Source organism: Fukomys damarensis, unplaced genomic scaffold (assembly GCF_012274545.1).
Source record: "Fukomys damarensis isolate Sample0158 unplaced genomic scaffold, DMR_v1.0_HiC HiC_scaffold_2, whole genome shotgun sequence".
NCBI classification, from domain to species: Eukaryota; Metazoa; Chordata; class Mammalia; order Rodentia; family Bathyergidae; genus Fukomys; species Fukomys damarensis.
This window is the reverse complement of record NW_022900914.1, coordinates 53096230-53116376: the sequence shown is the minus strand read 5'-3', so window position 1 is coordinate 53116376 and position 20147 is coordinate 53096230.

Here is a 20147-nt window from a genome sequence, read left to right as displayed (position 1 = left end):
ACTCCAGCAAAAAGACTGAAGAAATTCTATGGTTTGTAAGTATGTCTGAGCCCATCACTCTGTGTAGAAAACAGCCATTTGGGGGCTCCTCCCTGGAGACGGACATGCCAAAGTAGTCCGTGCATATACAAATATTTGCATATCATATACTTTAAAAGGGATTCGTGTCCAAAAATGTAAGGAACTATTGTAACTCAATAACGAAAACAATCCCCCCAAACACCAAATAATCTAGATACCTCCCCGGCTTACATATAATATATGAGATAATGGCTTCCACACCTGAAAAAGTGACTTCAAATCCAGTTTTAAAATTGAATCTTGGTAATATAAACTAGAAACTGGGCATATAAATTTTCACTGTTAAATTCTTTCAGCGTTATCACATATTTGAAAATATTTTTAATTTAAATATCAAATTTTGTTGTACTTTGGAAAACACGCTTCTAAAATGTTAGACATGATTTCATGACATTCAAAAGAAGATAACTACTCAATCACTTGATATGATAAAACTAATTACATTCTTCTTCAATTGCCGTCCCATAACAGTATTGTACTTTGTGTGGGGACACCAGAATTGAACTAATGACTTCTTTTGGCCAGTGAAATCTGAGTGAGAATGACATATACCTTCCAGTTCTGAGACTCATTCGTTTCCACTAGCTATGGCTCTTATTGGATGTGAAGCTATCTGTTATTTTCTATATCTGGATGTCCCCCAGAGCCTTATGACCTCACAGGTGGGGTTTTGGGGAGGTGATCGGATCATGACTGTGATTTTCAGAGCTGAATCCTGGCCTAAAGTAGTGGCCTTAAAATACAGTATTGTACTTTGTGTGGGGACACCAGAATTGAACTAATGACTTCTTTTGGCCAGTGAAATATGAGTGAGAATGACATATACCTGCCAGTTCTGAGACTCATTCGTTTCCACTAGCTATGACTCTTATTGGATGTGAAGCTATCTGTTATTGTCTATATCTGGATGTCCCCCAGAGCCTTATGACCTCACAGGTGGGGTTTTGGGGAGGTGATCGGATCGTGACTGTGATTTTCAGAGCTGAATCCTGGCCTAAAGTAGTGGCCTTAAAGGGCTTATCTCCCTCCCCTTCCTCAATCTCTATTTCCCACCACCAAGCCATGAGCTTGTTGTTATTGGTCTATGTACATGGTATAATTATTCTTTCTTTTTTGGACTTTCCAGACACACACCTGTTTTAAATGTTACTTCAAGATTCCAGGAGCTGGGATTATGGAATCAGTTTCTGTCCAATGGGAAACTTTCAGACTTCTAGAATTGAAGTTTAAGATATACCTACCACAGGTATATTACAGAACCAGGGCCCCTTGCAATGACAGTAACTTCCTCTTCAAATGTGAGTCAGGCACTGGATGTCATGTTTCTTAAGCTGCCTGGTAAATATGTTAAATCATCTTACAGGTCTAGTAAAAGACTCATCATTTGGCTTGAGAAAGATAATAAGTGTTCCTTTCCCTTTTCAAGTGGAGAAAATGCAGAACAAGCAGTTAACTGAAATCACAACTTCTTTCCAAAATTTTTGTCAGCACTGCAATTCTGAATCACTCACTTAAATCTTACCATTTCCATTTATATTTCAGAAAGGAAAAGTAGTCATTTCACAATTCATAATTTCTTTAGGACACAGTATGAAGTAGCAGACTTTACAACATCACGATAATGACAAGTTGGTAGAGAAAATCAGATAATATGAAAACACACACAAACACTTCTAACATACTAATTCACAATCTTCCGTTTACATGCTATCTGTGTGTAGGAAGTGCCCTCACAGTTGTAACTGCTTTGTCAATGAAAATGTGAACTGTTAAAATTATTGTCTCAATACTCCAAGAAGGCTAAAATCAGATAATATGAAAACACACACAAACACTTCTAACATACTAATTCACAATCTTCCGTTTACATGCTATCTGTGTGTAGGAAGTGCCCTCACAGTTGTAATTGCTTTGTCAATGAAAATGTGAACTGTTAAAATTATTGTCTCAATACTTTCCAAGAAGGCCGTGCCCATTTCTATTACCTTGGAGCCTGAAATTATTTGTTGATCCACATCTGTGTTCACTCAGTTGAACAAAGATGCAACTTTTGCCCTTTGGATAGAGGAAAGCATTATAATAATTTCAAAATTAATTATTTAAAAATTAGTGAAGTCATATGTTTATCATAGACAACTTCGCTCTAGTTAATACTTAAAGTTACATCATTCTTCATCAGTTTGCAGGTCATTTTATGTCCACTATAATAATTTTCATATAATTAAATTTGTCTATATTTGTTGTGAGATTGAGGAAAACAGTTTAATGTCACCATGAAATATAGACTACAGTATTATGGATAATTATTTAATCTACTGACAGTCTTCTTAGTAACTGTTGCTTAAGTCAGATATTAACATCACTTTTGACATATCCATCTTCTCACTTAAGATCTTCCTCATATGTTCACTTATCTTCAGTCTCAAAAAATAGCATATGCTTCATAATTTTGCGTGAATTTTGGCTTAGTATTTTACAAATAAAAAGTGAAAATCTGTACTCAAAGATGTTTATACAGAAAATCTTATAAATGAGTCATCAAAGCAATTTTTAAAATTTATATGTTAATTCCCTTCTATCAGATAAAATGACATATAATACAGTTACATAAGATCTTTTATTATTTTAAATGTTCACTTTTAATTACAAAGTAAAATGTGCACAATGTAATATATATATATATATATATAAATTTATATATACATTAAATTTTCTGTAATACTGAGCATATTCTTATTTGAAATAATGGTAGCATATTTTTTTATTTTGGTTATTCTATAAGCATTGTCCATTGACCAGGCAACTTTCACAATATAAAATAATTCCATGTTTCTTTATTTTATTTTTAAATTATTATTATTATTATTATTTGTACTGGGGGTTGAACTTGGGTCCTTGCACTTGCAAGGCAGGCACTGGAACCATTGAACTAAATAGCTGGCACATATTACTTTAATATATATGGAAAATATGTATAAACACTAGGCTGCATAAAGATTAATATAACATGAAAATATTAATGCAAGTAAGCAATAATTTTTGATATTAGAAAACAGAGTTGCATAAGTATCCTGTTAATGTTTGCTGGAGCTAAGAATCGCAGCTGATAAATTTTTGGACATCAAAGCATTAAAAGTCAATACTAAAATTACTAAGTAGGCAAGTGAGGGAAATTACAGGTCTTTTAGGTAAAAGTCATTTATTTTTCTTTTTGTCCAATTTCAAGGGATAATAGAATGTGTAATGTGTGATGTTTTTGTAACACTGCTATGTTATGGACAATGGCAGGTATTGTTAGATGGTCTCTTAATATGTTCCATGACCACTGAATAACAAAATACAATTTAGTACTATGAAATGTAACAAAATTCTGATGCCCAATAGACAAGCTCACCCAAAAGAAAAAATTTGAGAAAGTACAATTAAAAAAGAATGATTTAAAAATAGATGTCAAAGTTCACTGATTTTTGTGATATAAAGTTTTATCTTGATTATATCTTTAAAAGGTTAACACTCCCTGTGGAAGGCTCCCCTTTGATTTAAAAACACTCTATTTTAAATTTATCCGTGGTGAAAACCTATATGTGCTTTAGAGAGCAACCGTTTCTGAGATAATTAAGCAAGCTATTATTTGGAGAAATCTTCAAAATAGAACCTTTCTTGAAGGTACACTGAATGTTCAGAAAAATTATTTTAACTGCCTCTTTACAATTCTACCCTTAAATAATATGGTCTATAAAAAAGATCCTAGAGCAAAACTTGGAAGTATGGAGGAGGATGTGTATTGTTTAACCAGCAGCTATAAATTTAATGTGGTAATGCTATTGTCACAAATAATTCTACTGATTTTTTTCTAAGATACAATCTACAATTTTACTGAGTCAGTTCCTAAAATTATTTTACTCTGAAATCCAGTGGAACATATTAATTAATAACTATTTAAAATGAAAGTAAAGAGAATGTTTTAATTTGAATAGTCTTAAGAAAATATTATGCTGATATTTAAATGCTTTATATTCACATGATTTTGAAAAATGCCACATAATTTTAAATTTATGTTGTTAACCTATGCAAGCTGACTGTCTTTGAAACTGCATTTCATGTTTTGCTTTTCCATTGTATTGTATATTTATTATCTTAAATAGATTCTGTACTTGATTTGCACCAATATCATGAAAATATAAGGCTTCTCATAGATTCTTTTTTCAATATTTTAAGTTGACACCTGGAAAGTAACTTATTCTTTTGTTTAGCACCTTTACACCAAAATTTGTCTCCAGCCATTTTTTAAATTTTTGAGACAAGTTCTTACTAAATTGCTTATTTGCTTAGGTTAAGATTGAACTTGCAACCCTCCTGACCAAGCCTCCTAGAGAGGTGGGATTACAGGTGTCTCCTAAAACACTGTGCTGCAAATAACTTTTAATTGGAATTCTATTTTCCTATTTTAAAATAAATTGAAAAGATATTAAAATAGACATCTTTTAAATGCCTTGCAAGACTAGTAATTAAGTTTTGGTCTTGTGATTACCTATATGGGTGTTTGAATATGAATGCAAAGATAATTCTAGTTCATTTCCTTTCTTGTGGGCTTTGGGAAAGAGTTGAGATATGTGATGCTAATAGTGAAGATCATGAGTGAGGAAGTGTTTATATGTTGATAATTCTTCAAATCAAATGTTGTAATTTGTGTCTGTTGTATATATAGAAATATTACAGTATCCTGGCAGAGACATTGATTTAGCACTCAATTTCGGTATTTAGTGCTTCATGACAGCCTTTGTCTATATTTCATGGTCTGGCCTACATTTTTTGTATTGGAGCTTGAGGGTTATTAAATAACACACCATGTATAAACTTAACTGCTACACAAATTTTGTACACTGCAATACTGTTGAAAGCTACTCACATGGCTCGATAAACTTGTAGGAAATGGTTGCTGTAGGGTAGCTTTGTCTTGATGGCTCTACTTTCTACATAGGTCTGCACTGGACTGCTCCTCTGGCCCCCTGGATGAGAATGGTTTGTAATCAAAGCTTTCCCAGGGGAAACTTTAATGCTGGCCTCTCAGCTCCAGTGCCACCAGAAAATGAACTCATGGCCCCACTACCTCAGCATTTATCTTGGACTCGTGGGGACCAAGAGAGAAGGAGCCCTGACCCTATCAGTCTGAATAGTCCTTTCTCCCAGATGTGGGAAGGGATAGAACCTTGGCAGAGGACCTGCGGGGTCCTTCATGTTTCCGATGCCCTACGTCCTTGTAAAAAAACAAATTGATTTCTACCCAATGGCGAGTGTGCTCCTGGCTTTCTAGGCACTCACCTTTTGCGCTTCCTGGGGTTAGGTCCTGTAGGGTCCACTATGATGGCTGCTGCCAAGATCTTTGCTTATTTCTTTGCTTACCACTCAACCAAGACTGTGGCCAATTTTTGTTTCTCTGAATCCCTACTGTCAAACACCTTTTGAGCTGCTTCTAACAGCTAAGACATGTTCATTCCTAAGAGTCCCATCCGATTTTGCAATTTTCTCCTAATAGAAGACCAAGTAACAAGCCAAATTTATATCTCTATTGCTCTCTAGAGCAGATGGGTTGAATAGGGTGTAAACCCAGAAGGTCTCTCTGAGTCTCTCCAGGAATGTAGCAGGGTACTTTTCTGGTTTTTTGACAGATTTATGGGTTTCTGAGCTGCTGCTTGAATCCCGTTAAACAAGTTCTGGTGAAAGGCGAGCAAAGCCTGCCTCTCCCTTGAAGAATCTGGATCCCATTCAGGCTGCTCCCAGGGGAACTCTTGCTTCAGAATTCGTGGACCTCTTCTGAACAACCCCCCCAATAAAACATTTCTAGACCCAAACCTAATCCTGTTTCACTCCTCAGTAGTGAACAGGGTCAATAACATCCCCTAACAGTCATCCCGGGTTGGTGGATGAATCCTAACTATAAACTCTATCAGGGGTATCAGAACCTGGGGCTTCTTAGAGAACAGTGGCTTCTAGGTATTCCAGTTATAGAGGTCAGAAGTGGAAAAGGGAACATACACCAGGAACAGGTGGGTTCCCAGTCCTGCTCCATGGTGAGGAGGAGCCACCCTCAGAGGCAAGAGAATCTCTGGACTGTGTCTTCCTGAAGTGGTGACCTCCCACTGGGATCAGAGACGCTCTCATATGGTGGAAGAGATAGCAGGGCTAGTAGAGGAAGAAACAAAGGAGTTGGGGGCAGACAGGTCAGATGGACAGGAGATGGGCATGCACTAGGGTTATACAGAGGTGGAGGGGGAGGACTTCCTCCCATTTGACTGCTGCAGAACTGGTGTCTGTCCCTCTGGAGTTTGCCTGCAAGCGGGAGAACAGCTTTTGGAAACAAGCAGCTTTGAATAGGCCTTTGCAGCATGGGCCTTTAGCCACGGAGGAGAGTGCCGCACTAGAGTAAACCAGGTGTCCACATAAGGGTACTGATCAGGGTGTCCTGGTGACCTGGAAACAACCTTCCAAACTGCCTGAACCAAGGCCCTCAGAGGGCCAGCCCAACACCGAAAGAGGGCCACTCAAGCTCACAAAATGTGTGTAGTTTTTACTTTAACAATTTCACTCCACAATCATCAGAAAATCCTGAGGAAAAATTTCTAAGCCTGCAGATCTGGGGAGTAACAGGTTGTGAAAGTGACAATCCCATGGTAGAAAGGCAGGCAGGAGATATCCAGGAATAGGAGCTGAAAGAACAGATTCAAAGAGAAGAAGATGTCAGGACATGTGGAAAAAAACCTTAGTGTTTATGTGGTGCAGTCTTGAAAGATGTCTCAACAGACAAAGGGAGGGAGTGTTCCTCTGAGAGATGAACCAGTCAGTCAGCCAACTGGCCCCAGCCTCTCAGCCACTCGAAGGTCCATCCAGGCTTTAGGGTGTATTTATCTTGTCAGAAGAGCACCCATTTGGGCTTTCGTAGATGTGTTGACGGGACCCCAGGATGACCTCATTCAGATCCCATAACCCCTGCAGAACTGTCTAATGTTTACACTGCCCTTTACCAATCATTTATTCATTCATGTAGCAATCATTCAGAGACATTCCAAAACTGTTCCCAGCGAATTACCAGATTGGCTGACTTGCAGCCAGACCGGGCCAAACTAGAGGGCCGCTTCAATCAGTGTCCTGATGTTAGGAGGGGCCTGGGGAATGCCTTCGTCAAGGACTACTGTTTCCCAGCAGAACCAGAAGGATCCTTACCTGCAGACCAGATGGGGTCACAGTGAGGCCAGTCCACCCATTGTGGCCACATTACTGGTGCCTCCAGTTGTTGTGGATGAGAAGTTAGAACACCAGAGATGCACCACACTGTGCAAAATTCAAGACCATTTATCCCAACTGGCAGGTGAGAGGACCTTGTGCCCAGAAAAGTATCTCAGCAATGGGAAGCGATTTGATTTCTCCTTTTAAATAATACTTTCAATTGGGGGAGGGCTTGGGGAGACCAAGCAGAGTCTTACAGAAGCAGAACCATGCCAGTTTACTGAGGAGGCACAAGGAAGTTTCACACACTAGGTGACCTACAAAGCATCCTGCAACTGCAGCAAGTTTACTGCTAAGTAGGATGGGAGGGTTTGGGGTGCTTTGTCCAAGCACAGGCACTTTGTTCAAGTACAGGAACAAAATGGCGTTGAGGCACAAGTTGGAGTTAAGTTTGCTATCACATTATAAGAGGTAAAACATACACAATGTAATATTATTTAGCATTTAAAAAAATAATTCCTATAATAAAATAAAAAACAATTGATAAAATAGCTAGCAATTGGTAAATTGATAAAATAGCTAGAAGATATTAATCTAAGATAAATAAAGCAGACCCTGAAAGAAATTTACATGATTCTGTTTATATGTGGAACCTATAATAGACAAATGTATTGAAACAGAATATTAAATACCAATTTCTAGGACTGGGGGCATGCAGTGGAACTGAGAGACATTGCTCAAAGATATTTCATTTCAATGAGACAACAGTGGTAAGTTCTGGAAATCTACAGCTGCTTACTATAGTTAAACATATGTAATGTATGTTTGCTTTATGAGTGTACTTTAAATGTCTTTACCACAAAAAGTAAATAAGATAACTGAAGCTAAGGAATGGGCATACTAATTATATTGACCATAGTAATAATTTCATAATGTTTATAAAGACATTTCCCTAAACCTAAAGCCTAAGAACAGGGTATAAGGTGCTTTAAATATTCCTTTCTATAAGCTGAACTGTGGCAGAAGGTGAAAAAAATATCAATAGCGTTCTAAAACCTATGAGAATCATAACTCAAATATTCAGTAAGTCCTTACCAGAAGTATGGTAGGACTCCCTGGAGGCAGCAATGAACCCATGAACCTTTAAATTGACATCAATTAGTATGAGGTTTATTGTGATAGATTTGAGGATGCTAAGGAAATATGCATCTTATGAACTTTTCAAATCAGTCACTTAAATCTCCGTTTTAGAACACAGGCACTACACCAAGGATTTTGCTTGGAATAGATTACGTTTTTTAGAGAAGGAGGAAATGCAGATAAAAGAAAACAGAAAAACAGCAGAGGCAAAGAGCAAATGTAGGAGAAAATATTTGTCGTCCTTTCACAAAAGGAAGAAACACAGTAAAATTGTTTAGGTGAGGAAATTACTCAGATACTACTTTCCCAGCAAAATGTACATATACATACCTATCCATATATAATTATGTAAATAATTTATATATATATATATTTATGTATGTATACATAAATTACACAACAAAAAGTGAATTTACATTTCCTACAAATTTTCTATATAAGAATCAAACTAAAATTCCACAAATAAAGGCATTATGCAAATATAAATCAGTAAAACTAGTAAAATTGTATCTTAATTTTACAACTAAGATCTATAAGAAAATCTAAAATGCATATATTCTGACTCACCAAACTTTAGAAATGAAAGCCATAAAATTATATAATATTAAAATTTAATAAATTGTAATAAAATTAAAAATTGTAATAATTGCATTTATTATTCTTAACTTATCTAAAATAAATTTCAAATGTTTTAAAATTCTATAGTGATCTGTTATATTGCACACTTAAGAATCAACACCAAATGGCCAATTTTGAAATGTATTCTAAAATTACCTTTTTCCTTGAGAAAAAGGACAAAGAAAACATACTTTGTACAAAGACTCAAAGTAAGAAAATATTGCTTATAAGAAAAATAAATTTGACTGCCATCATGGCAGAAATGTCCTACTCTAAAAGACAAAGGTATACTTAATATAAGGAATATAATTTTAGCCAATAATTAATATTCAGCAAAGTTTGACCTTGTTTATAAAGGCCCAGGGAAACTATTATTAACATCAAATAATGAAAATAAAAGAGACACTTCAAGAAACTGTTGTAGAACAAGCTTAAAACAAAAAATAAAAGGAGAAAGCTTGAAGTGGTGAAGGTGGAAATTAAATGTATTTTACCTGTAGAAGAAAAACAAAACAATGACCAAAAGGAAAAGAGTATAGTATGTAACGGATATATTATCTGATCATGTAGTGCTAAAAAGAGTGACATATGAACAACAGAAAAAAGCTCTAAGATCCATTAATATGCTTTAATCCTAAACAACAAGATATTATGTGTGTTAAGGGAGGCAGGTAAGGAAGAAGGAGGAGGAGAGACAGAGATACAGAGAAAGAATCAATCCATTCATAACACATTTATGTCTGAAAGCTGTACATTGCAATCTTTGAAGAAGAGGAATACTTCTGTATACCTAGCAGTTCATTTAAAAACCTTTCAGGTCTCAAAACTTGTTAATTCCATGATGAATGCTTAAGATTATGTCCCATTTGAAAAGAAGTATTTAGCTACAGTAACATTAATAAATCTTTGAAAAGATCCTGATCATGACGATTTACTGTAAGCCATCCCAATGATACAGTAGAAAGTTTGCATTGCTTTTAGATTGACACTGAGAGAAGCTTAGGTTTCTTTGTCTATTTTCCTGACCTTCTGTCAACTGTATGTCAGGAGTCTATGGAATATTTCACAGGGTTTTTCTGTGGATCAAGTGAACAATCACTACTCTTGTTCTTTTCTTTCTTTCTTTCTTTCTTTCTTTCTTTCTTTTTCTTTCTTTCTTTCTTTTTCTTTCATCTTTCTGTCTCCTTCCTTCCTTCCTTGCTTTCTTTTTTTATTACTGTGGGATTGAACCCAGGGTCTTTGCAAAAAGCTTACCCACATCTCTCTTTAATATTTTTATTAATTTTGAGAGCAGATCTTTATAAAATTTCCAGGCTAGGTTTGAATTAATTTGTTATCCTCCTGCCTCTGACTGTCAGAGTGCTTGGATTACACATAGGCATCAGCATTCCTGGTTAACAAAGACTCATGTGTAGGTAAAAGTAATATACATTCTGCAGCTTTTGCAAATAAATTGTAAATTTCCAATTCCATTTGATCTATAGTGTAGTGTAGATGTCTATTTTTCTATCAGTCAAAGTAATTATTGATACAATTGAGCATAAGTTTCTTACTTTGCAGCCTTTCTCTTACTCTAATAATGCTTATGAAAATGGGTGCCTTGATTGTTTAGGTACGCATGTATTTGTAATCATATCTTCTTGATGAATTTATCATCTCCTTGATAATTGATCATTATATGGTCACCTTTATTTTTCTTGTTTTTTATCATAAAATCTTTTATCTGTTATAAGATAGCTACTCCTGCTTGCTCTCCAATTTATCTTGCTCAGAATAGTATTTCTCTATCATTTTATTTTCAGTAGCTGCATGTCTTTAAAGAGGAAATGAACTTTTTCTAAGAAACATATTATTTTTGAATGCATTCTTTTAGTTTATCTTTTATTGGAGAGTTGAGAGTATTTATATTTGGAGTTATTATTAAAAGACATTTTGTTATTTTGTTCATTTTTTTGTTGTTTTGATAATTCTTTGTTTTTTATGAGTTCCAATTTTGGCTTCTGATTTATCTTAAACTATCATTCAAATATTGAGACTCACTTCACTAGTGGGAATTGCCAGGATAAATCCTTCTCTGAGGACAGGGAAGTTACACAAAAAAAAATAATGCCAAAGCTTAGAGCAATCTATTTTTGGCTTTTGAATTGCAATTGAGTCTAGAAGAGCGACTTAAAATTCAGAGTAATGGGCACTATCTCCAAATTCTGATTCAGCATTGGGAAGAGCCCTATAAATAAATGTCCATTTGTTCCTTTTAAAAAGCATGACAGATGAATTTCACATAAGGGAATAAACACTATTCTAGAATACTCATTCATTTCATTGCTAACATATTCCCAAAAGAGATATTGTGGAAGCATCACTTGTGGAAGCCTTCTTCCACTTTCCATTAAAAAAGAATGATTTAGAATATTTAAAGAAAAATAATCTGAGGTCTCAATAACCTCAAATGAAGGTAAAGTCCCCAGCTAATACATTTTTCAGGAAAAAAGAAAAATTTAAGAGTTAGATATAGGATTGGAAATTTTAAATGGATTAATTCTGGTGATAACCATGGAAACAACATGCACAATAAGTTACATAATTTAAGAGTTAATTATAAAAATACAAAACCAATGATTTTGTGTCACAATTAATTCCCAGTAGCCTTGCATTTTATACTCTTCAGAAGCTATGATTCCTGGAGATATTGTTTATAGTTTCTATTGTGTTTAACTGAATGTCTATTACACACCAAATACAACAAAGAAACCCCACAATGTTTAATCATGGGATTCAATAATTTTATTTTCTGCATTTAACCAAATTCTGCTAAAACAAATCAACATATAAATACAGCTTTGCATGTAGTTATTTTATTTCATTCTTAAAATTTTTCCAATGTTTTCATTGCCAGCACACACACCAAAAATTGGAATGAAACAGAGATTGGCATGGCTCCTTTGCAAATTCATGAAGCATTTCTTATTTGGGGGATATGTTTATATATTAATTCCACATGAGGAATGCAAACATTATGTACTGCAATCACGTGCTAGTGAAAATAAATTAAAAAAAGGTTTTCTACCACTTAAGTACTTCTGTAATAAGACAGGAGAGGACAGATATATGAAAGGCAGATTAAGAATAGGACTCAGGGCAGATCTTGTAGCTCAGTGATATGCCAGTTGCTTTGCATGTGTGAGGCCATTGCTGTGATTGCCAGCACTGCAAAGCAAACAAAACTAAACTAAACAAAACATAATAAATAAATGCTTTTTAAAAATTTAATATCATTCTTTAATTGGACATAAAGTTGACTCGGAATACACCAACAAATTTTTACTTTTTTTATAGCTACCATTTAACAGATACTCTGTTGACATATATTAATTTAAGGTAAATTTCAGAAGAAAGTACACACAAATAGCTTTTTAGCAACTTTTTCAATGCCACACAGTAAATATCATATTGGAAACATTAAAATAGTTTAAGCTTATTACACGGAGAAAATTCTTACTAGCTGATTAAAACAGGAGAAAATATTTTTAAATAATAAAATATTCCCATAAAATTACATTACCCTTATTTATTAAGTAGATTCCTATAAAATTACATTATCGTTATTTATTAAGTAGTTGTACTCTATGATAATAAAGGTAAATGTTTATTTAAATAGGATAATTTATTAATTGTGGTAATTTATGTCTAACACAATCAATATATTCTAAAGCAATGCTACTACAATTCCAGAAGAATGACAACACACGGACAAAAAAATAAAATGCCAGTCTGGCGTGGTGGTGCATGCCAGTAATCTCAGCACTTAGGAGGCTGAGGCAGGAGGATCTCTATGAGTTTGAGACTAGCCTGGGCTACATAGTGAGTTTCAGGTCAGTCTCAACTACAGAGTGAGACCCTGTCTCAAAAAAAACCCAAATAAATAAATAAATAAATACATAAATAAAATGCCTACAATTTAAAATTATGTTTAAGACATTTTATATTCATGAATATTTTATATTATTTAATTGCACATGCAGTAAAAAGTAAGAATTTAAATGAGTAATATCATTTCTTCATAAAATAACTTTGGTATTGAAAATGCCTTCACAATGATTAAATCATACCAGACATATGAAAAATAATTTTATCATAGATGAGTGTATATTATGTATATGTTTGACAAATATTATTAAAATTGCCAATAAAGATATTTTAAGTATTTCCATAAAATATGGTTCTAGCACATAAAATAACTAGAGGACATATTGATCCATCAAAAACAGAAGCAACAAGTATTTCTACTGTTGTAAAAGAATACCCAAATTAATACATATGTGAAGATCCAGAAGTCACTCACTTACTGTGAAAAAAGAGAAGCATCCAATTCCCTTTTCCTGTGCTGGCTGAAGTGGGATGTGGCTTGGGCAGCAGCTGTCCCTGTAAACTTGCTTATAGTATGGATTCCAAATGTCCTATAAGTCCACTTAGGATTGTAGTTCTGAGCAGTATGGATCAAGTGGTCTTTTCAAAAGGAAGAACATTAAATACCCAGAATTAAGGCCAGGAATTTACCCGAGTGGCACTTCACATGCCTTTCAAGTGCAAGGTCCTGAGTTTGATCACTAGTACCTAAAACAAACAAACAAAACAAAACAACTAAATACTGTTAGCACTGCAGAGCTTCAGAGACTAGCAACCAATGAAGAGGAGCAACAGAGATTAGCAGTGATCTACAGTGTCACAGCACCAGATGGTAATGGCTGGCAGTGGCAGCCTGGCTGTGTCAACTTTTGACATCCATCACCATCTGAGGTGATCTAGTGACACTGGATCTGCTAGCAGACTACACTTGGCTAATACTTGATTTCCATCTGAATGGTGCAAAAGACTGCCAGGCTGGTTAGCATCACCACTGTTTACCAGTTTTTGAAAAAATGTTGATGGCTGAATGCCATTTTGTGAAATTATAAGGATCAAAATTACTTATAAATGTAAGCAAAACAGAAAAGAATACTGTGTTAAGAAACTATCAAAAGTGAGTTTGCTTAAAATAAATGGAATTTGAAAATTGCTGCAACTATTGTGAAAACATTTGAATTCTGCATAGTTATGTAGTTAATCAACTGTAGAGCTTTATAAGTACTCTGACTTAAGGCCCTTGCCATCTGCAAGTGATTGTTTTGTACTCCACATGGTTGAATTTGATCGCAGTTAGCCTGATTACTCCTGTAACAAACAGAGTCTTCTGAGTCTTCTGGTTGAATATGGTGGAAAGGGCATTGTGGAAATAAATAAATCCTGTACGTGAAATGAGAGAGAAGTTCTAGCATGTGCAAAATTGGTTTCTTTCAAAAAATAAACCAAAAGAATAAAACCAGAAACATTTATAAATGTATTATTTAAAAACAAATTTTTGGAAAAAATAAATTTAAACAGCTGACTCAAGTGTCATGAAAGTTCCTATTAAAGAAATGAAGAAACTATCTAGAAGGAAGTATAATTATAGACGTGTATTCAACAAAAATTAGAAATCCTAGCAAGAACCATTTAAAAAGAAAAATAGTATCTAAATTGGAAAAAAAATATTAAAATTATATATTTTCTCCTTGCAGAAGCCATGATCCTATACATAGAAAATGCTAAAAGATTCTCACACACACACACACACACACACACACACACACACAATCCTGTCAGAACTAAAAATTAATCCATTAAATTTGTAGTATACAAAATAAACAAACATCTTTACAGGCTAATAAATTAATAATAAATAACTCACAATGGAAATTAAAAAAAACTATCAACCTTTTACAATGGTATTATAAGATAGAACACATAAGCTGAGCATAGTTCATACAACATTAATGCCAGATACTTTAGTAGGTGAAACAAGAGGGTTGGTGACTAAGCAACTTAGCAAGACCATGTCTCCAAAACATAACAAAATAAAACATAGGGTTGCTGTTATATCTCTGGGATAGAGCATTTACTTAGCACCTACAAGCACCTGGGTTGGTATCATGAATTATATTTGCATTGCAACAAAAATCATGAAAGTATCAAGTGGAATAAAATTAACCAAGAAGGCAGATGAATTATGAGGGCTGATTTAAAAAAAAAACATGGTGTGGGTTTAATTTTTTAAAAAACTACAGTAAAACTCCATGGTCACAATTCCCCTCGAAAATCTCCCCTGTTGCTTGAAATGCACTCATCCAACCTTACTTGCTACTTTCTGAAGCAGTTCTAAAGCAGTGCATGCTGCTTTGATGTCCTGAATTGATTAAAAGATGCTTACTTTCCATAGCCATTTTGACCTCCAGACAGAGCAAGAAGTCAGTGTACCCTGTACATTCAATAAGGCAGATGAGAACAAACTATAGTGCTTCAATGAAACAGCAGCTTCCCACTGGATTATACTCAGCAGAAGAATTCACCATAATTTGGAACATATCATGAATACACAGAAGAAAGAGGGATTTCCAAACTACTTCACAAAGTTGCAAGAATGATGTAATACGTGGGTTCAAAATGGGGGTGTGGTGTTTTGAAGGTGATTACTAGTAATGTGTATTTTACTGTAATGATGTTTTAAATGTAAGCAATCACTGAATTGCAAATAGAAAGACAGTGTGTTTCATTTATGACTATGGATTCAAAAAACTTCCCACTAAATTGAAATAGTTTTTATGGAAATGGAAAAGTGCTAAATTTATTATGGAATCTCAGTGGACTCTAAGAAAACTTACACTGAAAATGAAAAGGACATGTTTCACATCTCTTGCTTTCAAAGCATAGAATAAAGAAATAGTTATCAAATATTTTCAACAAATTGTGTTGCAAACACTGGATATCCACATGCAAAATAGAAAATTAGATATAAAATTTAATTCAAAATGAGTTAAAGACCAAAATGCAAAATTTGAAACTATAAAATTTCTAAAATAAAATTTATGAGAAAGCATTAACTGAATTTTGATTACACCTTGTAAAGATACTCATGAAAGAGGATTTCTAGAACTGCTTCAGAAAGTGGCAAGGATAATTGGAACAAGTGTGTTTGAAGCTAGTGGGATGTTTTTAGGGGAATAATATCAATGTATGTTATGCTGTAATGAATTAATAAAATCTTAAATATTTACTCTATATTTTAGTCACTTCTTAAATGTCTGAGAAGTTGAAAATATGATCTTGTACAGAGACCTGTGCTAGAATGCTCATTGCATGATTATTCTCAAATATCTAGGTGGTAGAAGTTACCTAAGTGTACATGTATGGATAGAAAAATATGCGTGTATACATTCAATGGAATATATTTCACCTTGTAGCAATACTGAAACCTATCAAATGATCCAAAAGTTATGAAACATAAGGACATTGTGCTAAATTAAATAACCAGTAACATTCACAAAAGAAATACTGCATAATTCTATTTACACATAGAATCAAAATATTCAAATGTATTTAAAAATGGTGTTACCAAGGGCTTGGAATAAAAGGGAAATGAGACTTGTTTTTCTTAAAGTGTTAGAGTTTCAGGTTTTTAGAGATGTGTTACACAACACCGTTCATATGGTTAACATCAATATACAATTAAAATAGTTAATATAAGTTTTATATTATGTGTTTTAACACTATAAAATATTATATATTAAATCTGGAATTATTGGATGCTATAGCAATTATACTACTATGTATTTACAAAAACTATTTTTTTTGTCTTTTTATTGAGTTTATTGGTACATTTTAGGCATACAGTACAATTACATTCACTACTGGGATCTTGTACCTTTACATGACAGGTCTTGGTTCACATTTTTCCCCTTTTCCCTACCCCCTTTTCCCCTCCTCATCCCCACCCCATTTACAAACACTTTATTTCCATTTTTTCCTTTGCTCTTATTTTTCCTTTTCCCTTATTCCCTTTCCCCTACCCTTCCCAGTTTCTGTACACCTTTAGCCCTTTTCTTCCTATTTCACATTGTTAACTATCTCATTAGGATCTTATGTACTATTATAGTTTTTCACACCAGAGAAACTATTCGGGATTTACACATGTGTGACTTATTTATTTCACTTAGGAGTATATCCTCAAAATGTATCCATTTCCTATGAATGAGTCTAATTTCTCATTCTTTATGGTTGTGTAGTATTCCATTTTATAGAAAAACAACATCTTTATCCAGTTTCCAGCTGATAGGCAAATGGGTTGTTTCCAAGTTTTAGCTATTACAAACTGTGCCGCTATAAACATAGGTGCACATATATCACTGTGGTATGATACATTTAATTCTTTTGGAAAGATACCCAGCAGAGGGGTGGCTGGGTCAAATGGAATCTCTAGTCCCAGCTCTTTGAGGTATCTCCATATTGATTTCCATAGTGGTTGCACCAGTCTGCACTCCCACCAACAATGGAGAAGGATTCCTTTCTCATCACAACCCCGCCAACATTTGTTATTGTTTGATTTCTTGATAGCAGCCATTCTTTGTGGGGTGAGGTGGAATCTCACTGTTGTTTTCATCTGCATCTCTCAAATGACCAGTGATGTGGAACATTTTTTTCATACATTTACTTGCTGCTTTTACTTCTTTGACAAATGTCTGTTCATTCCCAATGCCCATTTTTGAATTGGGTCTTTATATTTGGGGGGCTGTTTGTTGTGTGTTCTTTATATATTCTAGATAATAGTCCTTTGTCTGAGGAGAAGATAGTAAAAATTTTTTCCCACATTGTAGGTTGTCTCTTAATTCTTTTGATGGTTTCTTTTGCAGTGCAGAAGCTTTTTAATAAATGTTGTTGGAAAAACTGGATCTCAACCTGCCAAAGATTAAAACTAGACCCTTATCTCTCACCATGCACTAAATTGCAAAAAATATTTTTCAAATATTCATATAAAATATCTGTACACAAGTGTTCAAAATAGCACTATTTCCTACAGTCATATTAGAAAAACCCACAAAATATCCATTAGTGGGTAAGTGGGAAAAAATTTCATTTACAGCCAACAGAATATTATTTAGTCATAGAAAAAAAAATGCAGTTCTGACACACAGCACAACTGGAGGAACCTCAATATCATCATGCTAAGTGACAGGAAAAAAAGAAAATATCATTGTAATAGCCACACTTCTGTTACTATAGTATATGTCTGAGATAATTAACTCATAGAGAGGAGTATATTCTGACAGACTCTTTTAGAGGCTTCAGGCCATGATTTGTTAGCCCCTTTGTTTTGAGCTTGTGGCAGCATACTATGATAATGCCAAGAGTCCTTAGCAGAGTGAAATTACTCCCCCTATGGCCAGGAAATAGAGAAATGTTGAGGCCAGGAACCTTCAGTCCCTGGGCATACCCCCAATGTCCTGAAGATCTCTCTATAAGCTCCACCTGTTAACATTTGCACCACCTTCCAGTAGCACCAAGCTGGAGACCAAGCCTTTAACACATAGGTCTTTGCTTGATATTTGAGATCCAAACTACAGCAATCATACATTGCATTCCAGCATCTACATTAAATATTTAAATTTAATAAATCTTTAGAGATGGAAGCAATGTGAGTGCTAAAAGCTAGGTTAAGAGAATAGTGAAATTCAAAGGCATAATGAATATGAGGTCACTCTTGAGAGTGATGAAAATATTTTGGTGCTACATGGGGGTATTTAGTTGCACATCATAATGAGTGCACTAAATGATCCTGCCTTGCACACTTGAAGGTGATTAAACTTATATGAAATTCACCTTAATAAGAAAAATTAGAAAAATCAAGCTACCATGTGAAAAATAAAAATGATATATGAAATTTGATCAATATATGTAGATATGAACCAATAATGACTATAGGAAATAATTATTAAAGGACTTTTTTTTGCTTTAAGTAAATCACCTACTAGATTTCTTTAGTTAGCTTTCCACATTTATGTAAATATTATATAACATGTTCAAAAAAACTAAAATGAAAGCATGACTCTATATAACATTAAAATCTATACAGTTGTTTATTTATGGTACATAGGAAAGATGATGTGCATATCTATCTTGTATTCTACAGTTTTGTTATTCCAGAAGATTATTCATTGATTATTTAGAATTCTCCATCCAGGCAGTTAGGTTATCTGAGAATAAAGACATCTTTTTCTACCTTCTACAACTATATACCTATTATTCCCTTCTACAACTATATATCTATTATATTGTGTGTGTGTGTGTGTGTGTGTGTGTGTGTGTGTGTGTGTGTGTGTGTGAGAGAGAGAGAGAGAGTGCATGCGCATTATTGCTCTAATTAGGGCTTCCTATAAAATTTTTAAATTTTGTTAATATGCCTGTGGGCTCGTGATAAATTCTCATTAAGTTTCTTATAATTAAGTATGTTAGCCCCGGGCTCACATATCAATCTATCTCATTTCTTACAGCTTCTCTGTGATATCTGTCTCAATAGTTTCATTATTCTATGGGTCGAATAAAAATAATAAAATGAGCATTAAGTAATATGTCCAAAGTTACATCAGTTGTCCATATACATAGCCAGGATTCCTGCCCAATGATTGATAAAGCAATACCTCAAACACTACTCTACATTCCTTTCAATATTAAAAAATAAAACTGAAAAGTTGACTGGAATTTATCCATAAGTATGTATATCATTTTTATACTTGCTGATATACAGCTGCTTAACTAGCTAAGCATTTTGTTTTTTCATACTTAAGTAGCGTCTATCCTGATTAGTAAATACTATGGACTAATAGCATACTGTAAGTCACCGAGTTATGTTTCTTAGCATTAAATGCAAAAATGAATTAGTAAATTTGTTAACACCAGATTTGATGAAATTCTAATTTAAAGATAAGGCAGAGAAGATCATGACCAAGATGCTAACCATAGATATTAATGTTACAAAAACTTTTTATCTTTGATAACTTTTTAATTTTTCTACATATATCAGTCATGAAAGTGGAATTCCATAAATACATAGTGTTCTTTCTAATATCTAATAAATTAACCATAATGTTCAAGATTCTCATACTGGGCCTGTTTTCGTTTGCACCAGTTTTTGTTACTTTTCATGATTTTTTTTTTCCCGTACTGGGGATCAAACT